The sequence below is a fragment of the Rhopalosiphum padi genome, chromosome 3 (assembly GCF_020882245.1).
Source record: "Rhopalosiphum padi isolate XX-2018 chromosome 3, ASM2088224v1, whole genome shotgun sequence".
Classification (NCBI taxonomy): Eukaryota; Metazoa; Arthropoda; class Insecta; order Hemiptera; family Aphididae; genus Rhopalosiphum; species Rhopalosiphum padi.
Window position 1 is genome coordinate 4992340 of NC_083599.1, and position 14268 is coordinate 5006607.

Here is a 14268-nt window from a genome sequence, read left to right on the forward strand (position 1 = left end):
TCATTTCTTTTGTCCAAAGAGAGAGTGAGGGGGGATTGTATTTTTATGTTCCAATTTTATGACGACACTATTTAACTTTTTTCCAATTTTTTTTCACAGAGGTATTCCAAATACTTTTGAGTGTCACCGCGTCGACCGATTTTTCATTTTTTTTTTCTAAGGGGGGTTTAAAATAAGCTATTCTGACATCAAACGCCGCATTTTCTCTTTTCTATTTTTCATATTCAAAAGGAATTTAAAGTTTAAAATGTTTAAATAAATTATTTTATTTTATTTTATTGAACTCATCAAAGTATTCTTACTTAGACAGATCCTTTGTAGAAATTGTAGTAGTCAATGGTCATATCATATTTTCAGTATGAACCTATATAAAAGTAGGTATTTAATTTGTTATTCTTATTTTATATTTTACTATAGCGATAAATAAGATAATATCAATTTTTTTTAATATCCTATTAAGTTTTGCTACTAGCAAAAATTATATACATATTTGTTTATTATATATTTATATTTTGATATTTGGCCGGAAATATCTCAGTAGTTATATAATAGCAAATATAATTTTAGATTCTGAACGGAGTGATGAATGTATTGATTTTACAATGATGTGTGTTTTTTTTTGTGTCTGTCATCACTTTTTGGAGTAGTAATAATGCTTCGATTTTTGACTTCAGTCCCTCTTTGGAAAGGAAAATTCATCTAGTTGGTACTCCACAGGGTCAAAAGTAAAAAATTTCCAATAGTTTTCAAAAGCGTCGGGAAAATCCCTGAAAAAATTACGGAAAAACGGGAATTTTTACGCATAACCACTTTTTGACAAAATCGATTTTTTGATTTTACTGTAACTCAAAAACGAATCATTGTAAATACTTGAAATTTTCACCAAACATTTATATTATGGTTATCTATTAACGATTAAATTTTCAAAATATTTAGAATTTTTTTAAGCTACTTATATACATTTGAAATTTTTGACTTTTTTAAGTTTTTTTTCTTAAAATGCCGATAAAAAAAATTTGGCTATCCAAAAAATCTTTAAAATTTAATACAAGGTTTATTATAAGTTGAACTTATCGTAGTAAAAAAAAATCAAAAATCGTTAGTCACAATTTTTGTTTATAATCATTTAAAGTTCAAATATTTACGAAATATATCAAAATGTTTATCTATATATTTGATAAGAACCTGATATATACCTGATAAGGTTTTTACTTATATATATATATATTTGCCAGTTGTTGACATGAGGAGGGAGGATCATTATTAGTCGATATTAAGCAACACCTAAAAAAATAGACAAAGTCGCCACCAATTTATCTAGTGGTTTTAAAATGATGTTTATTTAATTTTATTATGTTAAATGTTTAGATACCAACATCGGAAGTTTTATTTCAAAAAAGATTAAATATACAATACTGCTTTTTTTTTACCTTATATCTTTATGTCACTTAAATAATAAAACCGTTTGTAAAATATTTACTCAGCAGTTATTAGTGATAAATGATAATAATATTAACTAAATTATATCATTTTCTGTATTCTACACCAATATTTAAAATTATATTTTCTATGCCTGTGTGTTCGGGTGTGTTGGCAACATGTTACAACATATGCTAATAATGCATGGTCAATACGACATTACGAGTACCTACGTATTCAAAAGTAGTGTACATTAATGAATACATTATAATTTTATTTTTAGATTTACAATAATATTTATTGAAGATTCAAAATAACATTCCTGATAAATAAAATATTGAAAAACAGCACATTACAGCAGATTTAAAAAAATATAATAAGTACTTAAATACCTTAGGTTAAACAAAATTAAAATAATTTAATAGTAATAATAGTACCAACTTACCTCTGAATGATGTGAAATAGGTTCCTGATCATGATATAAATAGATAATATCATATAATTAATCTATAACTGTTTTGAAAAAGTAATCTTACGTGTACATAAATGCAAGATATATATAGGTACATTAAGTAAGGTGGTATTGCCTCAAAATGTAATAACAATATTTTTATATATATAATATGGCAAAAATATATATTATTATAATAATTAAAATATTAAATACTAATGGCGTAGATACCAAAGACATATTGGAATATTGGAGAGCATTTTGATATAATAGGGTACCTGATTTTTCTTATCTGAAGCGCAAAATTCTTAAACACGTCTCTGGTAGACACTAGACACCGAGGAGATGAGTGGAAAAATGGTGGCGGATCGGTGACGTTATTATTGGCGATATGCAATAATATCGTTGGGCGCAATCAGTATTGTGCATAAAAATTGGGATCCTAGCAATGATTGGGTCGTTCATTTAAAAAAAAAAAAAAATTACAAAATCATAAATTAATATTATTAAAATAAATGTTTATACCTTTTTTCACTAGATAACTTCTTTAAGTCTATTTCCAAAACCATTCTTTGAGAACGCTATTTTATATTCATAAATATTGACTTCTTTACCGAAAAAAAAACCCTTTAAGATGCCTTTTTTTAAGTCTTATAATATCATATCAGATATGTCAGTGGAAAATATGTGACATACCCTAGGGTATGACAGCTGTCATACTCTGTGCACATGCCACATTTTCTTTTTCGAATCGAGTTTAAACAATTCCAAAATAATAATATTATATAATATCGAAAAACATATATCCTATAGAAAACCTAATAACTCAGTTGTCAAATTATTAGGTAGGAAACCGTTTTTGTAATGATGTTTGAAGCGTTACATTTTGTTTCTCGTCTTCGTATTCTTTTTTTTCTTTTTGTAACATATTGGCCTCATATCAACATCATCACCCCCTTTGACTATATATTAACTGAACGTTATAAAGTGCAACTAAAAAAACAAATTTGTACATCTGAAATGTTACAGAATACAAATTGGCGCGTAAAATTCAGGATACCTTTTATTTTTAAAACACCTACTAATGTTTTAGTGAAAATATAAATTAATAGTTAATACAAGTCTCGTAAACATAATAATTGGATCACTTTACCTTGGAACAATAATCCTTCTACGCATGAATTGGGCATAATAATATAATAAATTATGACGTGTTCATTATTGTGATGGTCCCTTGCAGATTGTGAAATCAAACTATATAAAAATAGATGAGTATTGATATCATTAAATTTACGCATCTTATTATTATAATATAAAATATATAAGTAATACCTACTTGTAATAGGTATTTATTTATTATTACCTATACTTAAATGGTGAATGAAAAATATTCATCAACTTTAGTACTTAATACCTATAATACTATTATAGTATAATTGACAATTATTGTGTGTAAGTTATTATATAATTTATTTATATATAAGTAACATAAAATTAAGTATGCAATTAAATAATGTAGAAATATCATGCTATTCAATTAAGTATAGATAATATTAATAAATACACGAAAAACAATTTTTGCTTTGAGCACTTGCGAAATCACTATAATTGTTAGAATAAATTATAAAATAAATATATACACATGAAAACGGATTATCAATATAAATATGTATATTAAATCGTAATCCGTTAAATAAACCCCAGTGACTGGAGTTAGTGACTGAAAGGTTAATATTAGTATATCTACTTAAAAGCTTAACCTTTTATTATAGATATTAAACATTAACTGTTATTGAAACTTATTTCTAAGATTATGAAATACTATTTTAATAAGAACTTATTAGGTGGATATAGTAATCATAGACGTGCGCACGGGGTAAGCAGGATGTGAATTAACTAATAAGTAATGTAGAATGTAGATTGTTAAAATAAAAAATCGCGAATTTTGTTAAAAAAATATTTTGATCGATTTGGTGATGACCTGTTAAATATAAAAGATTCAGTGAAGAAATTAGTTTCTTTTAAATCTGTATTAACCGAAGCTCGGGACTCGGGAGCAGAAGGTATTTAGGATTTTTAATAATACAAATAAATGAAGATCAGTCCAATAATAGTTGAATACATAAAAGTTTATTAATACTTACAAAACAGTTTACTATGGTCGTTTTGGAGTTCGGGTGAGCGTCGTTCTCTCACATGTGGGTATTTGGCCGTAGCCTTACAATAAATGTGGAACAAAGCCGGGGGAGACTTAATATCTAGTCAGCACGTATAATATACATAATATGTTTCCATAGTATGTATCTATATTGTACATATAATGTTTATTAACTATAAATAATGATGTAACGATCGTTACATTCCCCCCTATACTTTTTATTTATATTTTAATATTTAATAAAAAAAAAATACTACAATATGAATCATTTTTTTATTTAAGAGGATGTCACACACTGTTTTCTCTCTCTAGCCCACACGCATCATAGACAAAACGCATTTACGCAGTCTGAGTAGAACTCGCTCAATTTTGGTTCTAGAGTAAGTATATACCTATTATAAAATTAAATTTTGATAATATTTCTGAGTACAAGACGATATTATTATAGGAATATATTCGTTATTATTATACATTTATTGTATAAATGCATACAATTTAATATTGTTTATATTATTCATTATACATTAAATATGTATATATTATTACTACAAAATTAATAATTAAAATAAACGTGTAAATTGTATACATATGTATACGGCACGGTGGCCAGTGGGTTTCCGTGGCAACCTGATTGTTCTGAATAAATAACGTCAGTATGCCTAAAAGAAAAACACAACTTACTATCTAGACACACATCCCACACAAGATCGGTTAAAGTATGCCGATTAGGAGAGACTTCCTCTGAGCATGCACAATAGTGTTGAACATATATATATCACATTACTGTTACTTAGTAACCATTTTTTAATTAATAACTAAGTATTTACCAATTGCACTGACAACACCGGGCGGAACAGTTATGTAAAGTTGATATGTCAGAGATATCATGATACTAACCGTTAGATGTGGCGTCTTCCCAACACCTCGGGCGTACAACAGCGACGAAACAGCTTGGACTATGCGCAGCAACACAGCATGCGCCTCATAATAACTTTTTAGTTCTATACCACAACGATTTGCGTTTACGACACGATTATCCGTTGCGAGTGCCGGTGCGGGTCTTCTAAAGGTCTAACGATGAAATTTGGCGTCATCACCGGCGTGTTCCTCGTATACCGAACGGCCGGCGGTACATCACATTATCTAGCCACGGTTTTGGTTTCTTGCGTACCGTTTTCATCTGCCGATGTAGTCGGCACGTTTACTTCAAGTCCGCAAGCTGTCTCGTCCGGCTATGGAAATATTATGTGTCGGGCGGTCCGACCATTGGCGCCCGTTGTATAACAGCAGTCACCCTAATATGCGTGTTCGGACGGTTCGGTTTTGTGAACACCGACCAAGCCCGAGTCCGTTTTCGTCGGTCGTGCATGGCGTCTTCTCAACACCTCGGGCGTACAACAGCGACCTAAACAGCTTGGACTACGCGCAGCAGCACAGCATACGCCTCACAAATTTTTTGGTTCTATATCACAACGATTTGCGTTTACGACGAGTATCCGTTGCGAGTGCCGGTGCGGGTTAGGTTTTACTGCTAAAATAATTCAAAACGTATTTATTATTTAAAGAAATATATTATGGGAAATTATATTATAGTTTATAGGGAAGGATTTTACTTAGAAAGTTGGATTATTGGTGAGTTGGAAATAATTATAAGTTGAGAATATGCCACGGCACCACCAGAAATTGGGTCCACTGATTATATGTGCCGGGTGGTCCGACCATTGGCGTTCGTTGTCGTCGGCGGTGGCGGCTCCAGACGACGTACTCGGCATCGGAGCGGCCCGCGGATGTTTGTTCCGGCGAACCAGCTAAATCGCAACACGTTCCTTCGTCATCGGCTTCCGGCTGTTCCGATGACTCGGCTGATGGAACATTAATAATCGGAATGTCCAGCGTTCTGCTCAAGGATTCTGGTGCCATGACCGAAATGTTGGGCATAGAAACGATCAATCTGCGCAGGCATTTCGATTTGTTTGGATCCAAGAACGGGTTAGGTTCCGATGTTGTCGAAGTAATAGGGATACTCGCACATTTAATTATGTTCATGGTTTTAATGCGTTGATATAATATTAGATACGATTAACAACAATAACAATAACGATGCAAAATTATTCGCTACGACAGTATGTTGTTATTGGTAATGAGTAGGAAACGGACTTAATGCCATAAAAAATAAGAAAAATATCCTAAAAATACGGCTTAATACCTTAAAAAAATGCCCTAAAAAACTTTAAAAATGTATTTAAATTCAATAAAAACACAATTTTGAACTTAAAACTTATAAAAAAACATATTATTAAGAAAAATTGATCTGATAAAAAATATATGTTGTAACTTGTATGTGTGTACTTGTATGTATACAATACTTTGAGAAATTATTAAAATTTCTAATAATATATTTTAGGTTACTTAAAATATAAATACAAATTAAATTTCTAAACGGTTAACTTTATTATTTAACGTATATAAAAAAATTATACCTATTATAGCATATACGTGTGTCTACACGTGTCAACAATAATTTCGTCTGGGTTTATCTGATCGGTAAAAACATAATAAATATTTATTTTTAATTTTTTTAGAATAAATGTTCATATATTTTTATCGAATTTTATCCATTCCTATATAAAAATGAATTATAAACATAAAATGCACTAAAAATGTCAAAAAATGTAAATGTAATAGTCTTAAAATGCAAAAAAATGCAAAATAAAAATTACATTTTTTAATTCCTTGATGTATGAAATGAAGTTTGTGCTTGGAAAGTAATGTTTTCGGACATTTAGAAAAAAAATGCAATTTGCATTCAAATTCGTTCTCTAGTTCTAATATAATGAGACAAAAATGTATTATTATTTATATTTGTTTACATGAAATAAACACTATGCCTAATCATTTCCTTGACGATAGCAATTTTATTGTTTTTGACAAGAAATGGACAGTGTAAAGAAATACGAAAAATAGTACCATAATAGTATAAACACATATTATTACTTTATAATACATTTAATTATTTTATGGTTTTTGGGGTATGTTTTAAGACCATTTTTTTTTTTTATATATTTGTATTATTTACCTGTATAATAATATATTACATTACTAATACATAATAAATAATAATATAATAAATGCAATGTCTTAGGAAAAAATTAAATCAACTTACCATAACACTATTAACACTAAATACCAATTGTAAAATAAATTGCAATATCAATAACCAATAATATCATGAAATGTTCTTAGTAACTATAGGTTGACACTATGTATATTGAATTCAATTTTAACACATCCGTTACAGTGAGTAGTGACTCACTCAACATATAATGTACAGTTAAAGTGTTAAGTGGTACCCACTTGCCCATATTTAATTGTATTATTCTTAAGTAACGTGTAGGTATTTACAATTTAACAATTCCATAAATATATTCTATAAAGAACAATTGTAGACCAATATAAAATACAACTAGACAAGTTATTAAATCTCAATTCACCTACCCCCTCTCTTTCCATGATAAGTGATAAAACCCACCTATGGCTTAATTATTAAGCCTTATAATAGATGGTACTTCTATTTATGGGTCTTGAACGGGTAATTACAGAATACCTGTTTTAATAATTTAAAAAATGTATATAAAGCCTCATAACCAGTGTTGAAAAGAACGAGGAACGGGAAAGAGTTCATTTTGAGAAACGCGAACGAAAAATAAAAAAAATAAAATAAAACGCACGTTACTTTTTTAATGATAATATTGTCTAGAAATTATTTAACGTTGTATCACAATCACTTCGTCAGTCGCTAATAAATTACTTATATATAATACACTATACAGACGATGTCCATTGTCCATATAATATTAATAAGATTATAGTTGTAAGCGAAAGAATCTTGTCGAAATAACTAAACTTCAATCATTAGAGAAAATCATTTTACTATAATTTTTAATAATTTTAATTTATCAAAAATTGGTATTCGATAATATACCTAAGTATTCGATAAAAATTTCAAATTTATACGCTAAACATTTTTTGAATTTAATAAAAAAAACCTGATCAATTTTGTTAAAAATCGGAGCTCCTTAAAAATGCTCATTTTCTCGTCACTTTTTGTTAGTTTTTGATTATGTATGTAATTGTAAATGATCAACAATCAAAAGTTGATATATTCAAAGTTCAATCTAAGTCTAATTATTTTTCTGAAAAAATATTGATTTTAAAAAATGTTGGTTAAAAAGTTGTCTACAAAAATAATGTAATGGATCAGAAACACGTTTGTTTTTTGCAACAGAAACGAATTTTATTTTTAAAAAGAACTTTCCTAAAACTATCCTCGTCCAAGTGTAGGTATTAACTGCCAGTTGTCCTCAACTAAATGTATCACTTGCCCTTATCGTGTAAATTATTAACGGATTAGATGATATCGTAAAAACTGTTATAGTCATCATTGGGTACAACAAAGTTAATTTATAAATTAAACATTTTAACTGATGATACATCATGCTCAGTGCTCACTATAGGATACTATGGCTGATTAATTACTTGTGGCATCACGAGGAAATAGTCGAGTTGTCGTCGACGATCATCGTATAAATAGGTACCTGTCTGTAGTACTTACCTATACGGGCTATACGTCCTACATATATATTGCTAAATATACGCTTCTACGGTTTTCCGTATAATGCACAACGTTTTGTTGTAAACAACGACATGTAGGCCGTACATGAAATATGCTCTTCTATTCAAATGGGGATATAAAAAAATAATATATTTATGTTGATAATGTATTAAAAAGGTAAGTAGAAATATTATATACATATTATCATGACGTGTCCTAATACAATTAATTCAGTTATTATTATTTCCACGGTGGCTAAGTATAAATGTTAACCTTTAAAATAGTTCACATAAATAAACACATTATTGTAAATTACTAAAAATCTAATGAAGTTTTAATTCAATTTTGTAATTGTGAAATTTGTATTTACTTCATGACAATAATATAATAATATAGGTGATTGAAGGTATATACTATTAACATGCATTATGTACCTATATTATTAATTTCAATAAAATATCAATTATTCAATTACAAATTCTAAAAATAAATTTAAAATAACTTTGTTATAAAGTATATAACTATATAAAAGAGCCCTTATTCGAAATTAATCCTTAAGTAATAAGAAAATATTAAGCACTAACTTATAGTTAAAAAAACTTGCCGTTGTATCCAATTTTCTGATTTGAGACATTTATAGGTACGTAATTAAGATTAAAAATATATTTACAGATAAACACAAAAACAAAAAAAAAACACTAATGATTTTATATTTAGTTCATAAATTCAATAGCCAAAATATTTTTAATAATTTATTTTGTAGTTGGTATCTCTATATCTTATTAAATATAACATGATGATAATTACTTAACTCAATTTTGTTTAAAAATAGTGAACTGTAAATTTCTCAGTACCTATTTCACAATTAATCAATAGTAACTCTATATAATATACCGCCTACGCTTTTTATAAATGTAATATCCACCGTCTGTATGAAATTTCCAACAGAGACACAGGGCTATAGATAATAAGTTATAATTCTATCGAAAACTAAAAACTAAAAAACTAAATTTTCACCACATAAAAAAGAGAACTTTGACTATGAAATATCGTTTTTATTTTTTTGATATTGGAACTACCAAAAAAGTTATTCCAACTCAAAAAAAAATAAAATCAATATTTCACAGATAAAGTTCTCAATTATAATATGTCTATACTGTAATCAATTTGGAATCTTAATTATCAGTGCAGCCTGAGATTTGAGTGATTCTATTGCGCGCAAAATAGTTTTTGATATGTTTTACGTGTGTTAGACGGAGACAGCATTTTTGGGTGCAACAACAACTCTAATTATTATCAACTTTATTTCAATCGATGCAGGATAATGGTAACTCATCCTATTAACTATAAAAATTACAAATTTACCAATATATAAAATATTTGATAATCAAAACAAATTACAAACAGAACAAGTTTTTTTTTAATTTATATAAAATAAAATATTAAATTTTGATTAAGATAGCATCGGTTATCTTTGCAGATGTCCAGTGATAGTTATTTATTTTTTTTAGAAAACCTTGATTAATCTGATTACACGGTAAACAGTGGTTTAGCCACGCGGAGTCGTATTTTTTAACCACATTTTATTTAAATGGCATATTCAAACAGGTGTAGATGACCATGTGTCCGTATCTGTAAATTTATATTTAACTGTATGTCTTAAATATACCTACTCAGATGTGATAGTAGACAGTGAATTATAAAATCAGCCTTGAACTTTAATGTATAGGAAAAGAACTATAATTCAAAAATGTAGCCAGGGTTATTTTAACGGGGGATGTTTAACTTATATTAAAAAGACTACGGCTACGTATTGTCACAAGATTAGTACTTAAAAGTTAAAATGGTTTGAATTTAATTACTTCCAGCTCATTAATAATGGCGCTTGTTCAACTCACGAATGTGGTTTTTTTGATAAATAGTCTTCGAGTTTTTCTTTTTCGATTTTTATTAATGAAATTTATATATTAGGTGTCTAGATGACTATATATATTATATAACGTGTCTGTCGAGGCATAGCTTACAACTGATGTCTAATACAATACCTATGACGTGGTAGTCATAACCTACTCTTATTACTGGTAAGATTACAAGTTTTAAAAATAATTGTTGATTAGCATTTATACACTATATATACAACATGATAATGCAATCAAAAGCCGCTTACTGTATGACCGCTCTATTGAGTATTATTTTATTCATTAAAAAAATTTTTATTCGTACCTATATAGTTTAGTTGCAGTTTGCTTTTCTTGCTCACATAGAACTGATTGAGAAAAATGCAAAAATTACCTGCTTATTATATGATTTCTAATGGGTTGAGTCATATTAAACTTTATGAACAGCTCTCACTACAGTCACAGCTCAAAACAAATTTCCGAGAAAATTTCACTAAAGGTAGTAAAATTTAATGATAACATAATTGTTAAACCAATTTACATAATTAATAATTAAGTAAAAGCTTCACTCAATATAAAAAAAAAAAAAGAATTTTAAAGTAAAATGTATATGTACAGCAATAATAATGTATTTATTATTTTATAATATATACCTAGTGACTATAGCTAAAGATGAATGTGAATTTTATAATACGCCAACTTTATACAGCACCATCGACACAATTTACAATCTATGTATAAAATAATAATTATATAGATATTATTATTATGTATTCATTAATATAAAGTATTATTTCATATTGTTAAAAATGTATACATCATTATACATTATGATTAATTTATAAATTATTAATTTATTATTTTATTACCTATCATAAAGTCACTTTAATCCAAAATTTATTCATACCCATAAATTCTAGTAGCTACAGGTTTATAAATGTAAAAGATTAAAGCTAGAAAGTAATTCACCTTGGGATATCTTTTTGGTTTATCTCTATGTGTAGGAGCTAATTAATATTTCAATTTTGAATTCTAATTTTTTAAAAGAACTCTTATAATATAGTTAAATGTGCATGTGCGTGTTATTTTATAAAACGATAAGTTTTGCAAGTAGGTATGTTTGTATAATAATACCAATAATATTTTTGACGCTATAACCTATAAGGCTATAGTAGTATAGTGTATTCACCGTATACAAATAATGAAGTAAATAACATTATTAAGGGGGTTCTAAAAAGTTTGTTTTTAAGGAGTTCAGTATAATATATTAATGATATGCAATATGAAGATTGAAGAGTATATCCGTGCCCTGTGCGTATGAGCCGTAATTGTGTACGTAATAAATTATTATTGTTTATTATAAGTGCACACCTATACGTATATGTTTATCAACTATATCATACCTAATGGCTAATAACATGTAACTTTCACATACACAAGCACATTTTCAAACATATTTGAATAATTGAATCTGTCGACAACTTTACTATACATTCGCATTTACCTTTTTTTTAATTGTTTACTCTAATATTTTGCAGAGAAACATTTATTATTTTGTGATATTATATTATATGTATTTAAGAAAAAAGTGATGAAAAGTTTTAAATAAAAGAAAAATTCGATGTAAGATAAAGTTATTGGAAAATTAAAATCTGTTTTAAAAATAATTAACAATATTAATAGACTACAGAGTAATTAGTAATTTACCTATATGATAGTCAAAAAATGGATACTTTAATAACCGTCTACAACTTTTTGGTTTTTTCCAAAAATTCAACAAAAAAAACATCAAGAATATTATGAATGCATTTGTTTTTCATACCTATTAAAAGTGCTAAAGCGTAATAAAGTCTCAAGAAAAAATCGGGCTAATTCATTGCAATGGGAAATGTTTTAGCCACGTATTAAAGTACTTATTTATATATTATACATATTTCATTATAATATATGAATATCGAGTTACATAATAATTTTATAAATTATGATGTTGACATTTGAAATATTATATTACCTAACCATTTAATCTAATTGCAGTAATACATTTTGTTCTAATTTTCGTATTACTTTTTAATTTTTATTAAACTTTGAATTTTAAATAAAAAACCTAAACGCATTCATTGTTCTGATGGTTTTTTCTTTAATTTTTAACATAAATACCTATGGTCATAGGCTTGATACAACTTATTTTCTGACCTATTTTCGTAACGCTCTTTTTATATTTTCGTTATCATGGTTACTTATCGCCGTAAAATAATCTATAGTTCAATGTTCTTCCCTTTCAAAACCATAAACATGATTCATAAGACTTTTTTTTTAAAAAAAAAACAACAAATAAATTATAGTAAATGATTTGCTGATAAATAAAAAGTATTTTATTATAATAATAAGAAGAAATATACACTAACTTGAATGTAGATTGTAGGTACCTAAATGTGGCTGTATAATCTGCGCTAGAGGCCCGTATCTATCGAAATCTTATACACATAGGTAGTAGGTACTACCTACATGTATAGGAATTCAAACCACACCTAAACTTTCAAACTCTCTAGTTTATTCTATTACGAAAATTGTTTTTATTTAATTGAATGTTTATTATGAGAACTTATAATTAATTGCAACCCCAAAGTTCTTTTTATTTACAAACTATATATAACTTAATTACACACAATTTATTATTTCTGCTTGTAACATATTGGAACTATGTTGAAACTCATTATTGGGTATATGATAAAATTTAAAGTTTATCTGTATAGATAACTTGTTTACGCCAATCAGGATGATCGATGATCACATTTTATTACTTATTGCGAATTTGCAAACCATAATTTCACTAATAATATGATCAGAATTTTAGATAATAATCGGTCATAACTAATAAGTAATAATAGTAGTAATACTTGTACAATTTCTCTTCAAACAGAATAACGCGAGAACTTATAGTGTACTGTAGCGGGCCAACAACTGGTTGTCGAAAACACAGGTCGTGTCGAAATAAAAAGTGCCAAAATATTACTAAGTGTCGTTTATTGTTTTAATTGAAAATATTTCTAAGTCCAAATGATTAAATTCTGATGTAGACTAACGTGAAGGTGCTTGCGCTAACTTTGGTAAATCACGTCTATCGGAGTCCTCTCCAGGGCCCCCTTATATAGTCAGTGTCCCCCGACCTACTGATTTATGTTCGTTCATTTAGTGTGTACCAATTAAAATAATACGTCGAACGTAAGTCAATAAAGACATAAATAAAAAATAATATTTGATTACACACTTCCACATATTTCGCATATATATGGTACCTATCGAAATTAAATTAAAGATTTAATTCTTAGTTAGGTGGATGGGTGTTTTAAATTTCAAAACTTTAATTGAAAAAATAATGAATGTGAAGAATGTGTCTTAAGTTCCGACAAATATTGTTTTTAATTTATAACAAAATGATTAACAAGTTATTTATCGTTTAAAACTTCGTCCAAATTTGAACTTAAAATGTCTAGAAAAATAGATAAATGTATTCAATATTTATTTGTCATGCCTATAAATGGATAGCTCAAAGCAAGTTAAAAAAATTTGAAATACAACAAAATATCAAAAAATTTTTGAAGAAAAATACGAGTAATAATTATAAGATAAATTAATGCTCATAAAATTAGTTTTGCTTCCCGGTGAAATTTTTTTATAGGTAGAAAAACATAAAGAATTTTGTATTCAATCTTCAAATCTTAGGAATAAA